This window comes from Physeter macrocephalus, chromosome 11, assembly GCF_002837175.3.
Source record: "Physeter macrocephalus isolate SW-GA chromosome 11, ASM283717v5, whole genome shotgun sequence".
Taxonomy (NCBI): domain Eukaryota; kingdom Metazoa; phylum Chordata; class Mammalia; order Artiodactyla; family Physeteridae; genus Physeter; species Physeter macrocephalus.
The window spans coordinates 44,304,970-44,327,095 of NC_041224.1; the positions used below are offsets into that span (position 1 = coordinate 44,304,970).

Genomic DNA, 22,126 nt, shown 5'->3' on the forward strand with positions numbered 1-22,126 from the left:
GGATTTTGAAACTTACCCTAAGGGCCTGTGTGCTATAATCAAATGACAAAGATTATATTTTTTTCTTCCAGTTTTATTGAGATGTATTTGACATACAGCACTGTATAAGTTTAAGGTGTACAGCCTAATGATTTGATTTACATCATGAAATTTATCACATAAGTTTAGTGAACATCATCACCTCATATAGATATAAAATTAAAGAAATAGAAAAAAAAATCTTTTTCCTTGTGATGAGAACTCAGGATTTACTCTCTTAACAACTTTCATAAATAACAGACAGCAGTGTTCATTATATTTACCATGTTGTACATTACGTCCCTAGTACTTTTTTATCTTATAACGAAGTTTGTACCTTTTGCCCATCTTCATCCAACTTCCCCTCCTCCCACCCCCTGCCTCTGGTAATCACAAATCTGATCTCGTTTTCTAAGTTTGTTTGTTCGTTCATTTTTGAAGTAAAATTGACCTACAACACTATGTTAGTTCCTGTACACAACACAGTGATTCAATATTCCATACTTTTCAAAATGATCACCATAAGTCTAGTTACACTATGTCACCATACAAGGATATTACATAGTTATTGACTATATTCCCCACATTGTACATGTCATACTGGTGACTCATTTATTTTGCAACTGGAAGTTTGTACTCTTAATCTCCCTCACCTATTTTTTCCACCCTCTAGCAACCACATGTTTGTTCTCTGTATCTAACTCTGTTTCTGTTTGTTCATTTTTGTTATGTTTTGTATTTTTAGATTCCACAAATGAGTGAAATCATACAGTATTTGTCTTTGTCTGACTTATTTCACTTAGCATAATACCCTCTGGGTCCATCCATACTGTTGCAAATGGCAAGATTTCATTCTTTATTATGGCTGAGTAATATTCCATACTATATATAGTACATATATATATATATATATATATATACTACATCTTCTTTATCCATTCATTTCTGGGTGGGCACTTAGGTTGCTTCCATATCTTGGCAGTTGTAAATAGTGCTGCAATGAACATAGGGGTGTATTTATCTTTCCTAATTAGTGTTTTTGTTTACCTTGGATATATACCCAGGAATGGAACCGCTGGATTACCTGGTAGTTCTATTCATAATTTTATAATAATGAGGAACCTCCATACTGTTCTCCACAGTGGCTGTACCAACTTACATTCCCACCAACAGTGCAGGAGGGCTCCCTTTTCTCCACACCCTCTCCAGCATTTGTTATGTGTTCTCTTTTTGATCATAGCCATTCTGACAGGTGTGAGGTGGTAGCACATTGTCATTGTGATTTGCATTTCTCTGATGATAAGCAATGTTGAGCGTCTTTTCACGTGCCTTTGGCCATCTGTAGGTCTTCTTTGGAAAAAACGTCTATTCAGGGCCTCTGCCCATTTTTTAATCAGGTTCAAATGGCAAAGGTTTTAGAGTCAGAGGACTTGTGTTTGAGTTTAGGTTGTGCCAAGTGACCTTGGATGAACTACCTGAATTTTGTGAAAGTTTCCTTTTTCTCTATAAAACGGGGTAGGGGAGGTTACCTTACAGACTATTGAGGGAAAGAAGCTGATGAAATTTTGTAGGTAAAAAAAAAACGCATTATAATTATAAAATACCCATACTCTCAAGATGAGGTTTGCAAAATGCTTTGAGCTTTTTAGAGGAAAACTGCCTTATTACATATTTCAAGATTATAAAAATGTCAGTTTTAAAGAAACAGCTAGGGAATTTTCAACACATGAAGGACATGGGAATTGGTCCCCAGGCAGTCTTGAGCTTGACTTCATCAGACCCTTCAACTGAGGACACTGAAAATCTAGAAAAATAAAAATTCAAAGGCTCTGAGATAGAAAGGGCAGTCCTCTGGGTTGATATATTTTGGGGTCTTAACTAAATAGGTGGCTTTTCCAAGTAAAGAGACAGAAGTAGGTTCACACCCTCGAAAGTTCTTGTCTCCTGGTCCATCCAGCACAAACACCCCACTGCTGTTCTGGGCCTTTCTCCCTGTCCTCCCACTTTGGAAGCGAGCTTTCTCAGTTTACTTTAAAGCCTGAGGGCAAGTCCCCACCGTTACTCCTAGTTGCCCAGCAGCCTTTCCTCCTTTGGTTTTTGTCTAAATTTTGCCTGTATCAGGCAGGCATTTTCTCTGAGTCCATCTCCACCTCTGCTCAAGGCAGGTGAGCCACATATGGAGCAGAGACTCAGCCACGAGATCACTGTACGGGAGGTCTTCCTCTGCCAGGCTTTCCCCACGCATATGTGATGCCAATCACGCTTCTTGGGAGGCAAGGAACTAGCCATCAAGGAAGATTTCCTTGGAAAGGAAGGAAATGCTTCTCCATCATCAGGAAAGTGATCCTATTTCCCCCAAATTGATTTAACCTGTATAAGTTGGAGCACCCTCATGGATAAAGCAGTGGTTTGTAAAAGAAGAGGATAGACCTCCCCCTGCAAAAAAAGTGTGTTAATACCACTGGGGGAGATATTTGCAAAACTACATCCTGCTTCTGACATTCCACCCTGCTCCCCACGGGTACCAAAGACACCAGCTTCATTCTAAGCTCTGTGGGGACTATGAAAGAAGTATAATACATGGCATCCAGGAAATAATTAGCCAACAGTGCAAATCCATGTATAATTAAGAATGAAATCCTGAAGTTCCAACTATAAATACTAGAGGAATTCAAACAAAGGAGGCAGAAAGAAGAAGGAGATGGGCTCAGATAGCTGGAGAACCATGGGAAGGGATGGAACAGAAGAAGAGAAAAAGGAGGGGTGGGTGCAGACCTCAAGCTAGCACGGGCCAGCCAAGGCCTGAGGGTGCTGGGCAGCCAGGAGAGTGGCAGGCAGGGCAAGAGGGACAGGTTTGGGAGCAGTGAGAGTGAGTCACTATGGAAGAAGCTTCAGGGTTTTTACTTCCATGGGGAATTCCAGACACCAGCCTGGAAGATGGCACCTTGGTAGAGCCTACCGTGCTGGCCCAGTGGGGGACTGATGTTCCTCAGCAAGTGTGAGAAGGCTTTGTTTGGCTGTGTGTAACCTGGGATGTTGGACAAACATTGTCATTCACCACGTGAACATCACCCCAAGCCGCCATGACAGCTAAGTAGTTTTCGTACAATCTGCTCAAATATACAGGAGTCTTCATTTGAGGGCCATCCCCTCCAGGCCCTAAAAATCATCCTGTTTCCTCCCTTCACATTTTGCAAATACTCTTTCATAACCAGAAAATCAGCAAGCCTCATTTCCACATAAAAGTGATGATTCATATCCCTTTGATCTCTGTTGGGGATTCCGGTCTATGCCGTGCTAATTCAACCTTCAGTGTAAAATTGTATACTAGTTTAAATTTAGGGTGTAGAGCATGGGTGGGCACTCTGTAAATATTTACTGATTGACTGAGCCTGTGGGAAAGGCCTAACGTGTCACCATTCTGATCCCTTGAGCAGAATTTTCTCATGAGGAAATTATTACATTAGGCTGAGAGGTAGGGGCCATTATGAGTAACTGCCATACTACCGTGGGTCAAGAGAAGAAGCTCAGTGTGACCTGGGCTGTCAGTAGCTTTTGGATATTTTAAAGAACATTTTGAAGTTCAGGCAAATAATTATCCACCGAAGTGAAAGTTTTCCACTTTTCATCACTCAGAGAAGCTCACACCCAATGCCATATTTCTTTTCACCTTTTCCCCTGTTTATCTAAAGTTTCAAATCTACTTTATCTAAAGTAGATTTATCTATAAATTTACTTCAGAAACTGCTCACCAATAAAGAAAGAAAGAGAATTCAAAGCAAAAACAGGCTGTTCTATATGGCAGAAGAAAGGAAAAATGCCCAAAGAGAAGGTAGGCAGAAAACTATCCATTGACCTTTGGCATTCTGATAAATACTGAAATACCATTAGAAGACTCATGATTTGTGCTTTACACTCCAAAACATCCAATGCAACAAAATTGTCTATGGCATTTTGCAACTGATGTGAGCTTATCTGATCCAGAAAATATAAATTTGAGTACAATTAATCCTAAGGTTAACCTAGATTGAGAGGTTAGTGGAAATTAAAAAATAGGGATCCTTTTTAATATCTAAGAAAAGTGGAAAAATCCTTCCTTAAATATCTGTGGTATCTGAAACAGGTTTATGTAAATAGGTCAGAACAAGTCTTCTTACAAAGATGTCTACCTCATTGAGATGCTTCCTGTGGGTGTGCACGGATGGTGGGGTAGTAAGGCCACTCACAGTAGGGTGACAGGCTTTGGGGACAGATAGATCTGGCCTGAATCACAACTCTACCACTTACTGGTTGTACGACTTTGGGCAAATTTCTTAACCTCTTTGCACCTCAGTTTCCTTACCCATTAAAATGGGGATGATAAAGAGTGTCTTATTATTAAAATGAAATTTTTAAATGCAAACACAATCCTTGGCAATGGTGTGTCCACCAGACATGGCAGAAGAGGGGCTCACTTTATCCAACAGGGCTAGAGGGTCCCAGGGCAGAGACCAAAGTCTGTGTCTTCAAGCCCAGTAAGTCCAGGTCCTGGACTTGCCTATGAGCAATCACTACCAACCCCAATTTAACCATCTTCTGCAGGTGACGAGTAGATCATGGATGTACTACAAGTTCCTGTATCCATTCCAGACCATTAGCTTATCTATCAGCCCGCCAGAGAAGATATTAAGTCTGTGAACCACAGGTTAGGGGTCAAACCCTCATCCTGGGAACCAGTAAGTGCTCTCTGGCTAATGCCAACTAACAAGTCACCATATTTTCAAAAGGAAGGAGCAGAACTAGACGAAAATAAAATTCCTATTTGTGTAGCTCTACAGTTTATCACAGGCTTGTGATTTAAATACATGACCTCAGTAATTCCTCAAACATGTCACAATGGCTTCCCTGGTGGTGCAGTGGTTAAGAATCTGCCTGCCAATGCAGGGAATACGGGTTTGAGCCCTGGTCCGGGAAGATCCCACACGTGACGGAGCAACTAAGCCGTGCACCACAACTACTGAGCGCACGTGCCTGGAGCCCGTGCTCTGCAACAAGAGAAGCCACCACAATGAGAAGCCCGCGCACCGCAACGAAGAGTAGCCCCCGCTCGCCACAACTAGAGAAAGCCCGCACACAGCAACAAAGACCCAACATAGCCAAAAGAAAAAAAAAAAAACATGTCACAAAGTGCATTGGTGTTGACATGGAAACCAATCTGTAATTTACTGTTTACAAAGTGTGTCCTTAGACATTACCTCATTTGGTACTTATGACAGTTCTGTGAGTTATTATTAATGCCATGGAGGAGTCTGAGGCCTGGAGACCCACCCTGGGCCAGGCCTAGAAAAGGCTCTAGGAATACAGAGAAACAAGGCACCTGTCACAGAGCTGGATGGCTCCTGATCCGTTTTGCCCCATTGACAGACGCTCTGCAAGTCCTCTCCCATCCAAAGAGAGCCTTAAAGAAATTTGCATTCCTCTCATAAACTCTTTGGTGGCAAAGTCAAGATTTCTCTTGCAATTTCAGTGTAACATCCAGCTTTCTACGGGGAGTCAATAAATAGACTGATGGGTGATATTAATGATAGATGGAGGGAAACGGTCTGTATTTTCTAAATTGGGAAAAATATCCTTGGCTATAATCTCCTTGGCATTTTCTATCATCTTACTATTTAGAAGTAAGTGGCTTGTGGGATCTTAGTTCCGTGACCAGGGATCGAACCCAGGCCCTCGGCAGCGAAAGCACGGAGCCCTAACCACTGGACCGCCAGGGAAGTCCCAACATAGCACTTTAGACATGAACACATCCAGCCCCTGCTGAGTCCGAGAACAACTCCCACTCTCAGCTCACATCACCCTAAGATGCTACAACTGCACATCGACATTGTGTGGTCCATACCACCTACAAAAAACACTGGGCACAAAACCACATCAAATGATGCCATGGCTAGGTTAGCTGGCTAAGTGAATGGCTTGGTTTCTCAGCAAAAGAACAGCTGGCACTGTTTAAGGAAACTGAAAAAGTGGAACCCTCCTTGAATAGAATCCTCTACCTCAGACCCTCTTGAACGCCACGATTTGATTTCCATGAGCTCAACCTTTTTATCTAAATATGTTCTGTTTAGAAGGCTGCTCTTTATTCTCGGATACGGACCTTCCCACGTTTTTGGGGTTAAAAAGTCTTTTCTTAAATGATGGCAATGATGGGAGATGACAGGGCTTTTTTAATGCCTTATTTGAAAAACTTAAAATTTGGCAATCCTATGTTGGACTTCCTGATTTGTTTTTTACTGCTCTCATTGACATGACTAAGTAAACAGTACACAAATACATGCCTGGAGTGACTGTGCAGAAATGGGGCAGTTTTTTCAAAGCTTCTATCTCTTCTACCCCAGAGGGACTGGAAAGAGGCTGACTGATAACATCACCTCCCTCTCCTCATATTACATAACACAGCATCTGTGGTACAACTGATTGATGACATGGACACCCAGCAAGGAGCAAAGATCAGAAAGTAATGACTCTCAATAGACTGGCTGACTAACACCATAAAGATTCAGTGCAATTCAACACTCTAAATTAGATTGGGAGGGAAATAAAAACAAGATGGAGATTAAGGCACATTTTTTTTACAGCTTATTCCCAGGAGGATTGTGTTCTATTTTTTAAAAATATTTATTTGTTTATTTAAATTTTATTTGGCTGCGTCGGGTCTTAGTTGTGGCATGCGGTATCTTTAGTTGCGGCATATGAACTCTTAGTTGCGGCATGTGGGATCTAGTTCCCCGACCAGGGATTGAACCTGTGCCCCCTGCATTGGGAGCGCAGCGTCTTAGCCACTAGACCACCAGGGAAGTCCCAAGACACATTTTAAAGAAAAGTGAGAAACAAAGCAACAGGCAACCACTGGCAGCCACAGAAGACCATGAGACCATGTTTAAACCAGCATGGTTATCCAAAACATAAGAGCAGCCATAGAAAAGTCAAATGTGAAGACCCCCTAAATTCTCTTCTTAGAATAATCATCAGCAAAAGCTTAGCAAGGCCATGTGAGGCTCAGAGACCTTGGTCAAGTGATATGGAGAATGGGAAACACTCCTAAGGAGAGCAACAAATATCATAGTCCCAAATGTTGTTTGGGAAAAATGCTTCACAGAGGCACAGGTGTGAGAGCTGGTTTTTCATGGGGTGAGAGAAAGGAAGGGGTGGGGCCCTTAACAAAGCTTTCCAGACAGGAAGTCCCGTCATGAAGGGCAGGGTTCCTCTCTGATGCCCAAGGGCGAGAACAAACAGAGCTGGGGCTGGGGTGCAGGAGACAGGATTCTATGGGTAGAGATGCTGAAAGGTGTATCAGGAAGGCCGGGAGCTTTCCCTGGAGACCAGGGAAAGCACAGCAAGCTTTCCCATGCAATTCCAGCACGTTGTGCCCAGAGAGCAGGTGAAGAGCCTGAGGCCAGCGCTCCTCATTTTTTAATGTCCCCACTCTCCCTTCATAGAATGACCTTCAGGGGACACCCTCCCCCTCATGCAGCCTCTTCTCAGGCTCAGAGCTGCAGGACAGAGAAGAAAAATATTTGCCCCAAAAAAATCCACATAATGCTTTAGGATCTCCATGTGAAGTTGTTGCCTAAACAAGACTGGTTCTTAGCAGCCTTAGAAACAGAATCGAATATCTAAAATAGATCACCTTCGTAAAAAATGAGGCTGAAGCTCTTTCCATACTGCGAAGAAACACTAAGTGAAAGAAGACAAGGTTCCAAGTAGCATGTATCGTTTGCTACCGTTTGTGTAAAAGGGAAAGATAATCATAATGGATTTGCTAATAGATGTTATAAAATATCTCGGCTGTGCCTGGAACACCTCTGGAGGATGAAGAAATCAGTAACACTGGTGCCTCTAAGGAATAAAACTAGGCGGTAGGAGTCTGGGGTGGACAGAGATGTATTTACTACTTCACTTTTGTGCCTTTTGAATATTTTCTTTCATCATGTAAATGCATTACCTATTAAAACAATTTTTAAAATTAAAAACACTGAAAAGTTTAAAATGTAAAATAAAAACAAGATAGTCTTTCTGCAGCAAACCAAACACCCTTGTTAATCTGGACAGCTGTCTTCCTGGCACACACCAGATGCTCAGTTTGTTGAACTTAATGAAGCTCCACTCAAAGACAACAAAAGAAAATCAGAAACCAGGCAAACCCAAGGGTATCAGTGTTCCAATGCTCTAATAAGCTCTTTACCTGTCTGCTACTTAACTATTGCAAAAGATCAGAAAATGGGTCCTTGGGTCACAAGCCCTGCACCCAACCGGGTCCAGTGCGCAAGCTTCATGGGTAACAATAGGTCTGGTGGCCTGTCCACACCAGCCATTTTATAAATAGAAAATGTTTAATCCAAAAACATGATGCCTTGGAACCAAGACCTCAAAAACAAACAAGCAGATATGAAAATGATCCCGATGGGAGATAATGTCAGCACCTGCAGGGTATCAATGCAGAAATAGCAGCATGAGGGTTAAAAACAACACGCACCGGCCAAAAAGGTTGGAACGTGCAGAGCTGTGATAAAATCCTAACGCCAGATCACATCAAGAGGCAGCCTGAACTCCCTGTGCTCTGTTCTAGGGACAGCGTAGCCCAAGATGAAACAGGAAGGCTTAAACACCCCTTGCCCCAGTCACCTATGCTCTTAAATTGGTCAAAGAGTACTCAAAACCCACACTGCAATGAAAACCGGAATACTGTAAGCAGTAGGTTAGAGCAGAAATTCTGCCACATGAATTCCATTATATTGGAAGGCTCTCTCTCCTAGGGCTTTTCAAAGAGCCAGGTTTTAGGCAAAGAACAAGTCAGACTTCACCCCAGTCTTCCATAGGACCAAAGAAATTATTTCGTGCTCTGGACAGAAGCTTGGAACAAGGGCAGTGGGGCACAACTACACTCTTCGTGGGCCCTGCCAGAGATTCCCAGGAGGAAGGCGGAAGTGAAAGAAGTAAGGAATAACAGCAAATAAGAAGCCCTTTCACCAAGACATTATGAGAAAAGAGAACAAGAGGGAGAGAGAAAGGGGCCCTTATTAATACACAAAGAAACTAAAACAATTATTCTAAGATGGCTGAGTTCCAGAATGTCCTAAACAAAAAACCCAAACTCGGAATCAACTCTTAGGAAGGTGCCAATCAATAAATAGTGATCATCTTTGCTGCATTCTAGAAAACATGTAAAAACAGAGAAGGGAAAACCCAAAGTGACCAGATTCCTGCAAGAAATAAAGGTGACAGGTATCTTCTGATTAAAAGGGAATGGGATGGCAGACTGAGAGTAGATATTTATCAGAACCCTGAAGGTGATAAAGAGAATGAAGGTGAAAGTAGAAAAGAAAGGGAATTTCCCCAACTAGAAGGAGAGGAAAAGACCATTCCGCTGCATGTCCCATCTGGTTTATTTCAAGCTCAAGAAAAGAACAGGAAAAATGCAGTAAAATTAGTGAAAGAGCTAGATTACCAGCAAGAATCAGTCACACCCTTGTGTTTCTGCCAGGCAAGCCAGGCTTTGCTGGTGCTCCCCCTGCTCCAGTGACTAAGTAACTTACTTCAGTGCATTTGACACACGATCCCTGAACTTCCAAAAAGCACTTAATACAGTGGCTCATGAAATTTTAATCTAAAAATGTTCACCCATTTATAATCACGCTGCAGCACACTGACAACTGGGAAATAGGGCCGAACAGAGGGAATAGATATTTGGAAGGATGCCGTGGAGATTGGTATCATCAGGGACTTGGTTTATCACTTTGAGGGATTCCCGCCCCCCTTTTAAAGAGAATGAGATTTGGAGTCTAAGAAGAGTGTAATTACAACTAGAGGACTAACAGAGAAAATGAATTACCTGATTCAATAAAAGACAAACATAAGAAATAAAATGCGATGTGACTTGGAAAACCCCACAGACATATGTGCTAAATACAATGAAATCCGAAATATGTTTAATGAACTGGGGCAGAGGAAGCAGGGGAAAAAATTAGCTCCTGATAGAAAATACTGGGTGGTAGGTATGAAGAAAAGCTGCATAAAAAGGCAACAGAAGATCGTATTTGGCAAATCTATAGTGCTTATGCCTCAGATATAGTAATCTTCAAAACAACCTTCTAATCTAAGTACCATTATTATTTCTGTTTTATAGGTGAACAACAGAGGCACGGAGAGGTTAAGTAACTTGCCCAAGGTTACAGCTAGTAAGAAGCAGGGCTAGGTTTCAAATCCAGGCACTCTGGCCCCAAAATCTGTGCTCTTAACCTCTCTAGACTTCCCTAGAATTTCAACACAGAGAGCGAGATAAGTAGTCTAGGAGTGAAATACAGGTCATACACTGGCTAGATCCAGGGTCAACAGATCATGGTTCTGTGATGACCAGTCAGTCCTGTGACCTCCCCAGGCCTTCGTTTCCTCACCTGTGCATTGAGAAGACGGATTAGATGAGCTCTATCTAAGGTGTCTTCAGCTCTAAAATGCCGCAAGTTCATGCAACAATCAGCAGTATATCTACAGGTCTGCTTTCTGACGGGTTATTCAAAGGTTAATTCATCCTAAAACAAGCAGCAAATTTGCTATTAAGGTTCTTCCTTTGCCTCCTGACCTTCAGAAGATTATTCCTCTTGTTATATAATAATACATATAATTATATATTATATATATAATATATAACATATATATTACTCTAATAATAATAGATTATTCCTCTATTATGCCTCTACTCAGGCAAATGACAGAGGGTAGTGAAAGGGGTACTGCATGGTTTTTCTTTTGGATTCTACTTCGTGTGGTTGCAATGAAATGGCCCTCGAAAAGCTCTGGGCCAGATCACATTAACTCTGCCAAACCTACAGTCCCACCCAGGCACCTCTCAGGAGTCTGATTTTGGAGCCTGCCTTTGGATCTGGTTACTGGAATGCAGGTGAAACTGACACACTGGAGGTGAAGCAACCAAAGGAGAGGAATCAGAAAGATTAAAAGACACACCCAGCCCACAGTAGTTCAAATTAAGGAGTTTCATAATGGCTAAATAAACCTTATCTTCTTGGTATGGTCCGTTCTCTTTGCTAACACGCACTCTTGAGAGTTGAGACTACAAGTTCATTGTGGATGAATTGAACACCCACTTTCAAACTAATGAGCCCCCAGCAGTATTCTTCTCAAGGTAGGCATTAAAGGTCAGAGTGCATCTGTGAATGGAGAAGGGCCTTACAGGTGGGTCATGCAGTCCTCCCTTACGAGTCCCTTCTAAGCATCCCTGGCAGGTGGCTATCACCTGGCCTCTGCCTAGTCACTTCCAAGGTCGAGGTGTTGTCTGCCTCGCCTAGCAGGGCCTGCGCTGCTGGACAGTTCTCACTGTGGGGAAAGACCGCGAAGCGCCTAGAACAGTGCCTGGCACGTGGGCGAGCTAAATAAGTGTGCCTCCGAGTGGGTCAAAAGCTGCCTCCGTACAACTTGAACCCATCATTCCTGGGTGCCCCCCTGGAGCCCAGAAACGCAGAGGCCCCTCGGATATTCGGGGCTGTAATCAGGTCCCTCGGCCCTCTCCTTGCAGATGCCGCTCCCGGATCTCCATCACCAAGGCTGGAAGAGCCCCTCCCCACACCCCAGTGGTCCCAAGAGTGCGCACTGATGGAGGGATGGCCGGTAGGGAGGCCGCAGTCGGGGTTGTCCCCATCCTCGGTATCTGAGGCTGAAGGGTACAAAGGGCTTTCAGGAAGGCGTATCCCACCCGATGCGGTCCAGGCTGCCTCCCTCCCCGCCGGCCCTGGGGACCACCGCGGCGCCAGCTGACAGGCCCCCCGAGGATCCGGGGCGCTCAGGCTGCGGTGCGATGGGCCGAGCCACGACAGCGACCGCGGGGCTCAGGGGTTTGGCCCGACTGATCGGGGGCTCAGTCGCGGCTTAGCGGAGCTCACTCCGCCGTGGCTTTACCTGCGTGTGGTTGACTACTGCGGCCCAGTTCGCCCCCAGTCGGGTTCCCACAGCTCAGCGGCTGCCGCCGGCGCTCATGGAAATGCAGCCGGAACCCCCGGCCAGTGCAGCTCCCGCCGCTACCGGCCCCGCCCAAGCAACTGCCGCCACGCCCCTGACGACTGCTTCTGCCACGCCCCTAACACGGAAACCCGCCCGTTCATTGGGCCGCCCAGCCGCTGCTCTACTAGCCCCGCACTTCCATTGTACCCGGAGGGTAACCCATTGGTCAACGGAGCTGCTCCTCAGAGCGGAGGCGGAGCCCTTAGCGGAGAGCTCCACGACAATTGGTTATTTTTGACGTCTTTAGCCCGTAGGCCGAGACACTATAGGATAAAGCCAGCCCGGAGGGGGCAGGGAAAAGAGAGGAGGGCTACTAGAGGGGTCTTGTTTGATGTTGACTGAGGCGGGGTGCAAAGAGGGAGGCGATTGTGACCGCAAGCTGGGTTGGGCGATTGGGTAATGTCAGGTGTCGTGTGGGGTTGGGAGGAGGGAGGCCGACTGGTAGTTCAGCTGCCGGGTCTGATGGCTCCAGGCCGACAGGTGGACTCACCTGTAGTCCAGGACACCAGGGGCCAAATTTGGAGTCGTGTCCCGGGAGAGAGGTGTCAGGTTAGTGAGTCACCAAGCCTCAAGGAGAGGAAAGGATGAAGAGGCAGGGTCTTCTGGCCCCTTCCAGCTAGGAAAGGGTGATGGGGCCGTGCCAGGCAGTGTGGACCTCAGTTATTGTCCCACTGTTCTTTCAGCCCTTAAGACGACCTTCGCCCAGTTGGAGGCAGCCTGGAAGAATGTAGCCTTTGGAATCATATCTAGAATTGAACTCGGCCTTGAGCAAGTCACTTAACCTTTCTGCATGCATCCTGATTTTTTTCATTTGGCAACTGGGAGTAACAATAGTAGTTGATGAGAAGATTAAATAACTCCGGTAAACGCTAAGAGTGCCTGGCACTCAGTAGGCATTCATTCAAGACTAGTTCCCCACCCACTTACACACTGGTTTATGGAATTAGGTCCAGTTCTAAAATTCTGAGTCTGAAACTGCTTTTGCAATGGCATGTGCTTTTACCATGAATAGAACACTTGACTGTCCTGAAAGGCAACTGCTCTAGGGCAGACAGGGCCACCCTACCAAGAGCAGGGGTTGAGATGAGAGTAGCCATTTGGCCAGAGAAGGGAAGTGGTATTTGTATCAATGTTAAATTTTTTCCAACACATTTCAGGATTATGACAAGAAAAAATGGAGCTTCCTTTTTCCTGTTCACCCATCCAAGTGTCCAATGGCTCATGTTTCATCCTTTTGAAAGCTGATCAGCACTGGACCAAAAACCACTGCATAAAAATCTATCTGTCAGGAACTCCTGAAGCCCATTGCCCATTCTGAAGGTGTGGAAGTCCTAGAATGTGAACAGAAATAGACTCTCAAGCCTGAATTTAGCCCCAGACCCTTTGAATCTGCCTTTGAGAGAACCCACACCTGTGGTGTTCTAGGGTGAAGGAGGAGAAAGAATCCTTTGCCATTGCTGTATCTTTGTCATTCCATTGTCAAAAAAAATTTTTTTACCTCAGCATTTATTTATTCCTCTATATTCTCTTCTATTTTAGGAAAGAAAAACCCAAAGGATTTTAGTGAGGGACGCCCATAGTTCCGACTCTGTGTTAAAACATTTTGGGCTTCCAGAAAAAAGCTTTAGATCTGTGGCCAGTGGAATGTGTGTGTGTGCACGTGTGTGTGTGCACGTGTGTGTGTGCACGTGTGTGCTCATGCACTTGGTTCTGCTCCACAGTTTTCCAGTTGTTGTGTCTTTAAATAGTACTGCTTGGTGGCCATACATACGTCTGCACGCATTCTGGGGAAACAGGTTTGCTCCTGCTTGTGTTTGCTGAAGGAGACTGAGATGTCTTGTTAGGCCTTGAAAAGCATGTAGTGGCTCCTGATATCCAGGAAGATTTCTCCAGCTTGATTCAGAGCCACAGAAAGCAGCTGTTGGGAGTAGATTGCAGATGGACTTATCATTGTGCAAATGGATTTTTCCACCCATGTCAGGAACACAGGTTCAGCCAAGAGTTCCAGAAAGGGATGTCCATCCAATTCGGGAATTCTAAAGCACAATTGTGTCACCGAGGCTCAAAGGGAGGTGCAGAATGAGGCCAGGCAGAGGAGAAAGAGGGAAAAGACACGTGCATCTTCTCCTTTGCAGCTCTGGCTGGTTTAAATAACCATTACCATTTGCAACACATAGAACTGTTTCCTTATTGGTCTCTGGTTTCTGTTTCCTCTCCTCTGCTTTGGCTCTTGCCATATTCTGTTGAATCATACTATTTCCCTCTATAAAGAGTTTCTGTGGGAGGCCATTTAGGAGACAGAATGGACTCAAGTTTAGTAGCCTGTTGGGACTGAGGATTTGGTGAGGCTTGGCTTGGGATAACCAGTGGTTAGGACGTGGCTATGAAGTACACTTCTGAAAGCATGAGAGTGCCTTGTTATAAAGGGAACAAGGGAGGGGGTGTGCACCCACTCACGTTCTGGAATGACTAAAGCTCCATCAATTTACCGAAGTAGAAGTGGCTCTAAACTCACCTGGGGCCTCTCAGCAGGATTTGCCAAAGTCCCGGAGGTCCTCAGAGAGATAGCAAGCAGCAGAGGTCAGAGAAGGCAGTGAGCTCTATTTATTCTTTCCTAGCAAAATCAGTGATTCACTCAGCCTGTCATTTTCATTATTCGGTATCCTTAGTGAATGATTGAGAGCAATGGGCTTTGGCCCCTCTGCTGCTGGGGCTTGAATCCTGACTCCGCCTCTCCCAGCCTTGTGAACTTGGGGAAGTACCGCACCTCTCTGTGCCCCCTTTTTTCCATAAAATTCAGATGACAGTATTTGTGCTTCCCTCATGGGGTGCTGTGAGGAGCAAATGAGTTAATAGATGTAAAGTGCATCAAACAGTGCCTGCCACATATCTAGCTCTTAATAAATGTTTGCCCTAGTTATTGTAGGAACCCATTTAAGAATCTTTCTCGGGGCTTCCCTGGTGGCTCAGTGGTTGAGAGTCCGCCTGCCGATGCAGGGGACACGGGTTCGTGCCCCGGTCCGGGAAGATCCCACATGCCGCGGAGCGGCTGGGCCTGTGAGCCATGGCCGCTGGGCCTGTGAGCCATGGCCGCTGTGCCTGCGCGTCCGGAGCCTGTGCTCCGCAACGGGAGAGGCCACAACAGTGAGAGGCCCGCGTACCGCAAAAAAACCCAAAAGAATCTTTCTTTCTTTAGGGACTTACCTGGTAGTCCAGTGGTTAAGACTCTGCACTTCCAATGCTAGGGGGTGCGGGTTCGATCCCTGGTCGGGGAACTAAGATCCCACATGCCTTGTGGGAAGGCCAAAAAAAAAAAGAAATATAAAACATCTTTTTTTCCTCTAAGTGCTAACTCATTTTCTAAGTTCTATCCCTCAGAAGTAGTGGTCACAGGATTTAGGATTTGGTTTTATGTAGACTTTATTTTTAAACATAGTTTTAGATTCACAGTAAAATTGGGCAGCAAGTACAGAAAGTTCTCATTTACCCATTGCCCCAATGCATGCAGGATTTTTTTACTAGTCATATCTACCACCTAGTGAGAGAAGCTTTTCCTTCAGAATACCCTTACCAGAGAGGGTTCAGAGGACTGAGTTAAGGTTTTTTTTCATATTCTTTTCCGTTATGGTTTATTACAGGATATTGAATATAGTTCTCTGTGCTCTACAATAGGAACTTGTTTATTCATTCTATATGTAATAGTTTGCATCTGCTAATCCCAAACTCCCAATCCATCCCTCCCCTACTCCCCCTCCCCCTTAGCAACCACGAGTCTATTCTCTATGTCTGTGAGTCTGTTTCTGTTTTGTAGATAAGTTCATTTGTGTCATATTTTAGATTCCACATATAGGTGATATCATGGTATTTGTCTTTCTCTTTCTGACTTACGTTACTTAGTATGATAATCTCTAGGTCCATCCATGTTGCTGCAAATGGCATTATTTCATTTTTTTATGGCTGATTAATATTCCATTGTATATATGTACCATATCTTCTTTATCCATTCATCTGTTGATAGACATTTAGTTTGTTTCCATGTCTTGGCTATTGTGAATAGTGCTGCTATGAACATAGGGGTGCATGTATCTTTTCAAATTATAGTTTTGTCCAGATATATGCCCAGGAGTGGGATTGCTGGATCATATGGCAACTCTATTTTTATTTTTTTGAGGAAACTCCATACTGTTTTCCATAGTGGCTGCACCAATTTACATTCCCACCATAAGTTAAGGTTTTTGAGACCAGACCTCGTCAGCATAATCACTCTGAGGGAAATGGGAAAGTCTGTGGCTGAGAGAATAGTGATAAAAGCTGCAACCTGGGTGTTCATGAGATTCCCCTCAAGGCCTGAGATACCTTAGGCTCTGAGGACTCCAAAATTGTCACTTTATTGTCACACCGAGTGCTGCCTGTGTGTAAAGTCTAGGCAGTGAGCTCAGAATGCCCCAGGGCCAGTCCTCCTGGATAGCTTCTGATTGATAAAGAGATGAAGTTTGTTTAGAAGTTCTAAGTGCCAGCATGCAGTAGTTCCACGAGAACAAACTATGGTGAAATTCAAGGGTTTAGCCTCTTTTGTTATTAGGAAAGCTTCCTTCTGGCTAGTCAAACAGTGCTGAACAATAACCTTGTCTGTGATTGGGGCTGCTTCCTTAAACCTACATGTGAAGTTGTCTATAGTAAAATCATAGGGTGGTTTTATGCCCAGGACAGTCGTGGTTTATGCCTACTGCCCTGGCAAAATTTGAATAGTGTCCCCAAAATTTGAAAGAGTGTCTTTCACTCTCAAATGGTCTCAGTTTGAAAGATAAATTGGGTGGTAACTTTTACACTTACATACATAGGACCCAGGACTGAAAATTCTCATGTAACACACACACACACACACACACACACACACACACACACACACAAAGCTGTTGCAGCCTTATAATGTCTGCAGAGTGTCAGACAGGTGGTTGGCTAAAGATGACTACTTAGTCACCATGCATTCCTTTTCTTGACGTCATCCTTAATTACAGTAATAAAAATTGAGTTGTTCATGCTGTTAACTCAAGAGGAATCAGTAAAACTTGCGCATTAAGTAAGTGCTTTACAATCCTTTCCTGCATAATTTCATGTTCTTGAGCCATTTTTAAGCTGTTTACATCCTACCAGAGATCCCTATATTGTTTTACCATATATTTGAGTTAACAAGAAAGTAAATATTTTTACTGAGCAAGACATTTAGTATTAGAGAGAGAGAACCAGGAAGTGAAGTCCCATCCCTATATAGGGCAAGGGGAAATACTTGAAGAGATGACAAAAAAGGACTGAGCAGTGAGCAATAAAGTGTAATCAACATGAACAATTATTCTGAGGAGGGAACAATTTCTTCTGATTTCGATTCTTAGAGATATGAACTGGCCCTTGAAGGTCTATGGGCTGAAGTCAGGCTGGGGTGGCATGACATTCCAGTTGGGGGAGGACAACAGGGACAGAGGCCTCTAAGTGGAAGAATACAAGTTGATTTGTCCAGAGAAGAGTCCAAGTGGAGAATCAATAGGCGAGAAGATGAAAAGATACAGTGGGCCCGTGACAGAGGCCAGTTAATATTTCATCTAAGTTGATAGCTTCCTCTTAGCTGCCTGAGGATTTGGCTATCCTAGCTCAGTGCATGGCGTGCCCCAGGCATCCTAAGCTCCAGGCACCTGCATATCACGTTCATCATTTTGACCCTATCTCTTTACTACCTGCTTATTATTTACTTAATATATTGTTTCATTAAATTCATTCATTTTTTTATATTAAATACCTCTGTATCATCCTAAATCAATGGTTCTCAACTGGGGGCAGTTTCACCCGGCAAGGGACATTTGGCAATGTCTGGAGACATTTTTTGGTTGTCAGAACTGAAGGGAGTGGTGTTGGTATCTAGTGGGTAGAGGCCAAGGATGCTGCTACACAGAACAGCTCCCACAATGAAGAATTATTTGGCCCAAAAGGTCAGTAGTGCTGAGGTTGAGAATCCCTGTGGACCTAAGTAATACCATCTATGATATAGCAAGCTTAGTGTGCTGGTTATAGTTATTCTACTCTACATTAAAATAATTTCATAACTATTAAATTTTAAAATGTTCTTTCACGTGCTACTTGATCCAAACAGATATTTGTACACCCATGTTCATAGCAACATTCACAATAGCCAAAAGGTGGCAACAACCCAAATGTTCATTGATGGATGAATGGATAAACAAAGTGTGGTATATACATACTATAGAATACCATCCAACCTTTAAGATGAAGGAAATTCTAACACATGCTACAAAATGGATGAACATTGAAGCCGTTATGCTAAGTGAAATAAGCCAGTCACAAAAGGACAAATATAGTATGAGTCCACTTATATGAAGAGCCTAGAAAAGTCAAATTCATAGAGACAGAAAGAATAGTGGTTACAAGGGACCACGGGAAGGAGGTAATGGGAATTATTATTTAATGGGTACAGAGTTTCTGTTTTGCAGGATGAGAAAGTTCTGGAGATGAATGGTGGTGATGGTTGTACAAAAATGTGAATGTGCATAATACCACTGAATTGTACATTTAAAAATGATTGAGAAGCATGAAAGTTTTTGATTTTGAAGTCCAATTTATTTATTTTTGCTTGTGCTTTTGGTATCATATTTAAGAAGACTCTACCTAGCCCAAGATCCATGAAGATTTACTTGCATACTTTCTTCTAAGAGTTTTATAGTTTTAGCTCTTACATTTATGTCTATAATCTATTTTGAGTTAATTTTTGTGTATGATGTGAGGAAGATGCCCAACTTCATTCTTTTGCATGTGAATATCCAGTTGTCCCACACCATTTGTTGAAAAAACTATACTTTTCACCATGAATGTCACCCTTGCTTGTCAAAAATCACTTAACCAGAAATGTATAGGTTTATTTCTGGACTCTCAATTCTATTTCATTGATCTATATGTCTATCATTATGCCAATATTACACAATGATTACTGAAGTTTTGTAGTAAGTTTTGAAATTGTTAAGTGTGAGTCCTCCAAATTTGCTCTCCTTTTTCAGGGTTGTTTTGGCTATTCTGACTACTCTAATGAATTTTTCACTTCACTTATTGAACTTTTGACTCCAGAATTTCCATTGGTTCTCTTTTATAATTTCTCTTTACTGAGATTCTCTATTTAATGAGACAGTGTCATCAGACCTTCCTTTACTTCTTTAAACACAGTTTCCTTTAGTCCTTTGACCATATTTATAACAATTATTTTGAAGGCGTTGGTAAGTCTGACAACTGGGCCCTCTCAAAGGCAGTTTCTGATGCCTGATTTTTGTGTGTATAGGTCATACATTCCTATTTCTTTGTACGTACCGTAATTTTTGTTGTTGAAAACTGGATATTTTGGGTAATGTAGTAACTTTGGATATGGATTCCTCTCCCCTCTGGGACTTGTTGTTATTGTTTGCTTGTTTGTTTGTTTAGTGACTTTGCTGGACTATTCTAGTGAAGACATATGACATACAGCAGTGTTAATTGTTTTTATTATGTTGTACAACTCTCACTTTTCTTGCTAAGATTTAGTAGATTTTCTTGAATAAATGTTTCTTAATTTACTGTGTGCTCTTAAAACAAATTTCAGAGACTACAAATTGTTGCATTTGGGGTTTTAATTTTTTTAAATAGTTTTCACCAATTATGGTTGTTTCACTGGGGAGAGGGTTCATGGAGCTCTTCATGGCACCATTCCAGCAGTCATATGCTCTGTTATGATTATATATCATCAAGTACTATCTTAGTCAAGTTAGTCTGAAGGCAGTGTTCAGGGTAATTTAGTGTGGGAGAGACTGGAGCCAGGTAGAAGAGAGAGTAGGCAATTGATTAGCCTAGGTGTAGTGATAAAGATATGAACTTGACAGAGGGAGTAAAAAGGAAAAGCAAGGAAGGAGTGACGTGATTACAGAAAGATTCGTCAGGACTTCCTGCAGGTTAAATCTGGGGTGCAAGGGGAAGGGAAGGGTCAGAGAGGATTCCAAGGTGATGGTAATATGGAGGAGGAAAGACAAGTCTTATTTAGGTCTGGTGAGATTGTGGTAAAAGATATATGCAAGGAAAAGGGCAAATAGTACATTGGGACTAAAAAGGCAGGATTGGAGATTAGGGGAAAGGTTGAGTTTTGTAGGCAAGGGTTTTTATTTATTTATTTTTATTTTTCACTGCACTGGGTCTTCGTTGCTGCGCACAGGCTTTCTCTAGTTGTGGCGAGTGGCAGCTACTCTTTCGTTGTGGTGCGCAGGCTCCTCACTGCGGTGGCTTCTCTTGTTGTGGAGAACAGGCTCTAGGCGTGCGGGCTTCAGTAGTTGTGGCGCACAGACTCAGTAGTTGTGGCACGCAGGCTCAGTAGTTGTGGCACATAGGCTTAGTTGCTCTGTGGCATGTGGGATCTTCCCAGACCAGGGCTCGAACCCGTGTCCCCTGCATTGGCAAGCGGATTCTTACCCACTGCACCACCAGGGAAGCCCAAGGTAAGAGTTTTTGAGTCAAACTTTTTTTTTTTTTTGCGGTACGCGGGCCTCTCACTGTTGTGGCCTCTCCCGTTGCGGAGCACAGGCTCCGGATGCGCAGGCCCAGCGGCCATGGCTCACGGGCCCTGCCGCTCCGCGGCATGTGGGATCTTCCCGGACCGGGGCACGAACCCATGTCCCCTGCATCGGCAGGCGGACTCTCGACTACTGCAGCAACAGGGAAGCCCCCGTGGCTTCATACTTTTAAGTTTGTATTTCCGTTGAGAGAGACGAGGAGAGCGCAGGCACGTGGTCACAGAGATCAAAGGGGCAGGGAGTGGTCTTGTGGTGCCCATTGCTGTAGTTTTGTCTCTGCCCCTGCTGCTCCAGTGGACCGGCTCTGACAAGGTCACCGTAACTGCCACATCTGGAAGTCGGCTTTCAGTCCCCCTTTCTTGACTTCTTGGTAGCCTGGGACTCTGGTGGCAGGAACCTCTGCTTTCCCTACCTCCCCCATTAGTCTGTATTGTGGACTCTCCTTCCTGTGTCTGACTCTTCAGCCATGAGTTCTGTCCTAAACCCTCTGCTCCTCTCCCATACACTCTTGCCAAGGGTTTCATCCTCTCCCAGTAGCTTAAGTGGCGGCCAGGCTGCCTTTCAAAATGCAATTTTAATCAACCGATTCCCTCGTTAAAACCCAGGAATGGTTTCCATTACCTAAGTGATAACATTCAAACTCTTACGGAGGCATAGGATGTCCTTCAGCATCTCTTTACACCTCCACCTCCAAACCACCTTCCCTCTCCAGCCTTCCCTCCACCCATTCCCCTTCACACCTCCCTGTCAGCCAGTTACATCATCACCATTTCTGGAATGTGCCATGCTATTTGTTGCTCCCATACCTTTGACCGCATCTGGAACACCTACCTATACACTTCTCCACCTGGAAAACCCTACTCATCCTTTGGGACACTGCTGCGAGGTCACTTCATTCATAAAACCTTCCCTCACCTTCCTGTGGAGTTCATTCATTCATTTAATCTTTCATTAATTCATTCAAAAAATATTTATGCTCAAGGCCCTTAACTAAGTCTGAGTGCTAAGTCAAGAATCCACATGGTTCACACTTTACATCATAGCTCTTATCTCATCAATACTATTGACTTATTTACATAAATAGCCATTCCTGTACCCTACCCCTTGAGGGCAAGGATGGTGACTCATTCATCTTTGTACCCCAGTGACGGCACTAAATATGTTTGTTCAATTGAATTGAAGGACAATAATTACTCAGAAAAGACCTTTGGGGTTGACCACTCAAACAGTCTTGATAATCTTTGGGTGTCTATGTAGTAAAATTTAGGTTCAGGGGTGGAGAGAATGAGTCCCTTGTTCCCAGGGGTTAAGGAGAACCTAGGAATTGGCCCAGTTGTAGGCCACGTGCTTAAAAAATACATTCATGAGAAGGGGCAGGAAACAGGATGGCAGCAAGATTGAGTGATGAGGGTGTTCAGAGTATTTTAAAAGACATAGAGAGGAGCCCATGGGAAATAGACTTCAGAGGC

The 22,126-nt window shown here is 43.7% G+C and overlaps 1 protein-coding gene across 4 annotated transcripts in view; it reads right to left on the bottom strand.

Moving 5' to 3' along the window:
- The window catches only part of ABHD2 (abhydrolase domain containing 2, acylglycerol lipase), a 106,762-nt gene extending 94,559 nt beyond the window's left edge, over positions 1-12,203 (bottom strand). The window contains exons 1-2 of one of the 4 annotated variants that reach the window (XM_028495826.2): positions 11,965-12,072; positions 10,449-10,583 (exon numbers count right to left, since the gene is read on the bottom strand). The gene's annotated coding sequence lies outside the window, so the exon portion shown is untranslated. Of the gene's footprint in view, positions 1-10,448; positions 10,584-11,964 lie in introns of all 4 variants that reach the window. The other 3 variants (XM_055087940.1, XM_007120441.3, XM_028495825.2) reach the window with 3 other exon arrangements.
- Between the last annotated feature and the right edge of the window lie 9,923 nt (positions 12,204-22,126).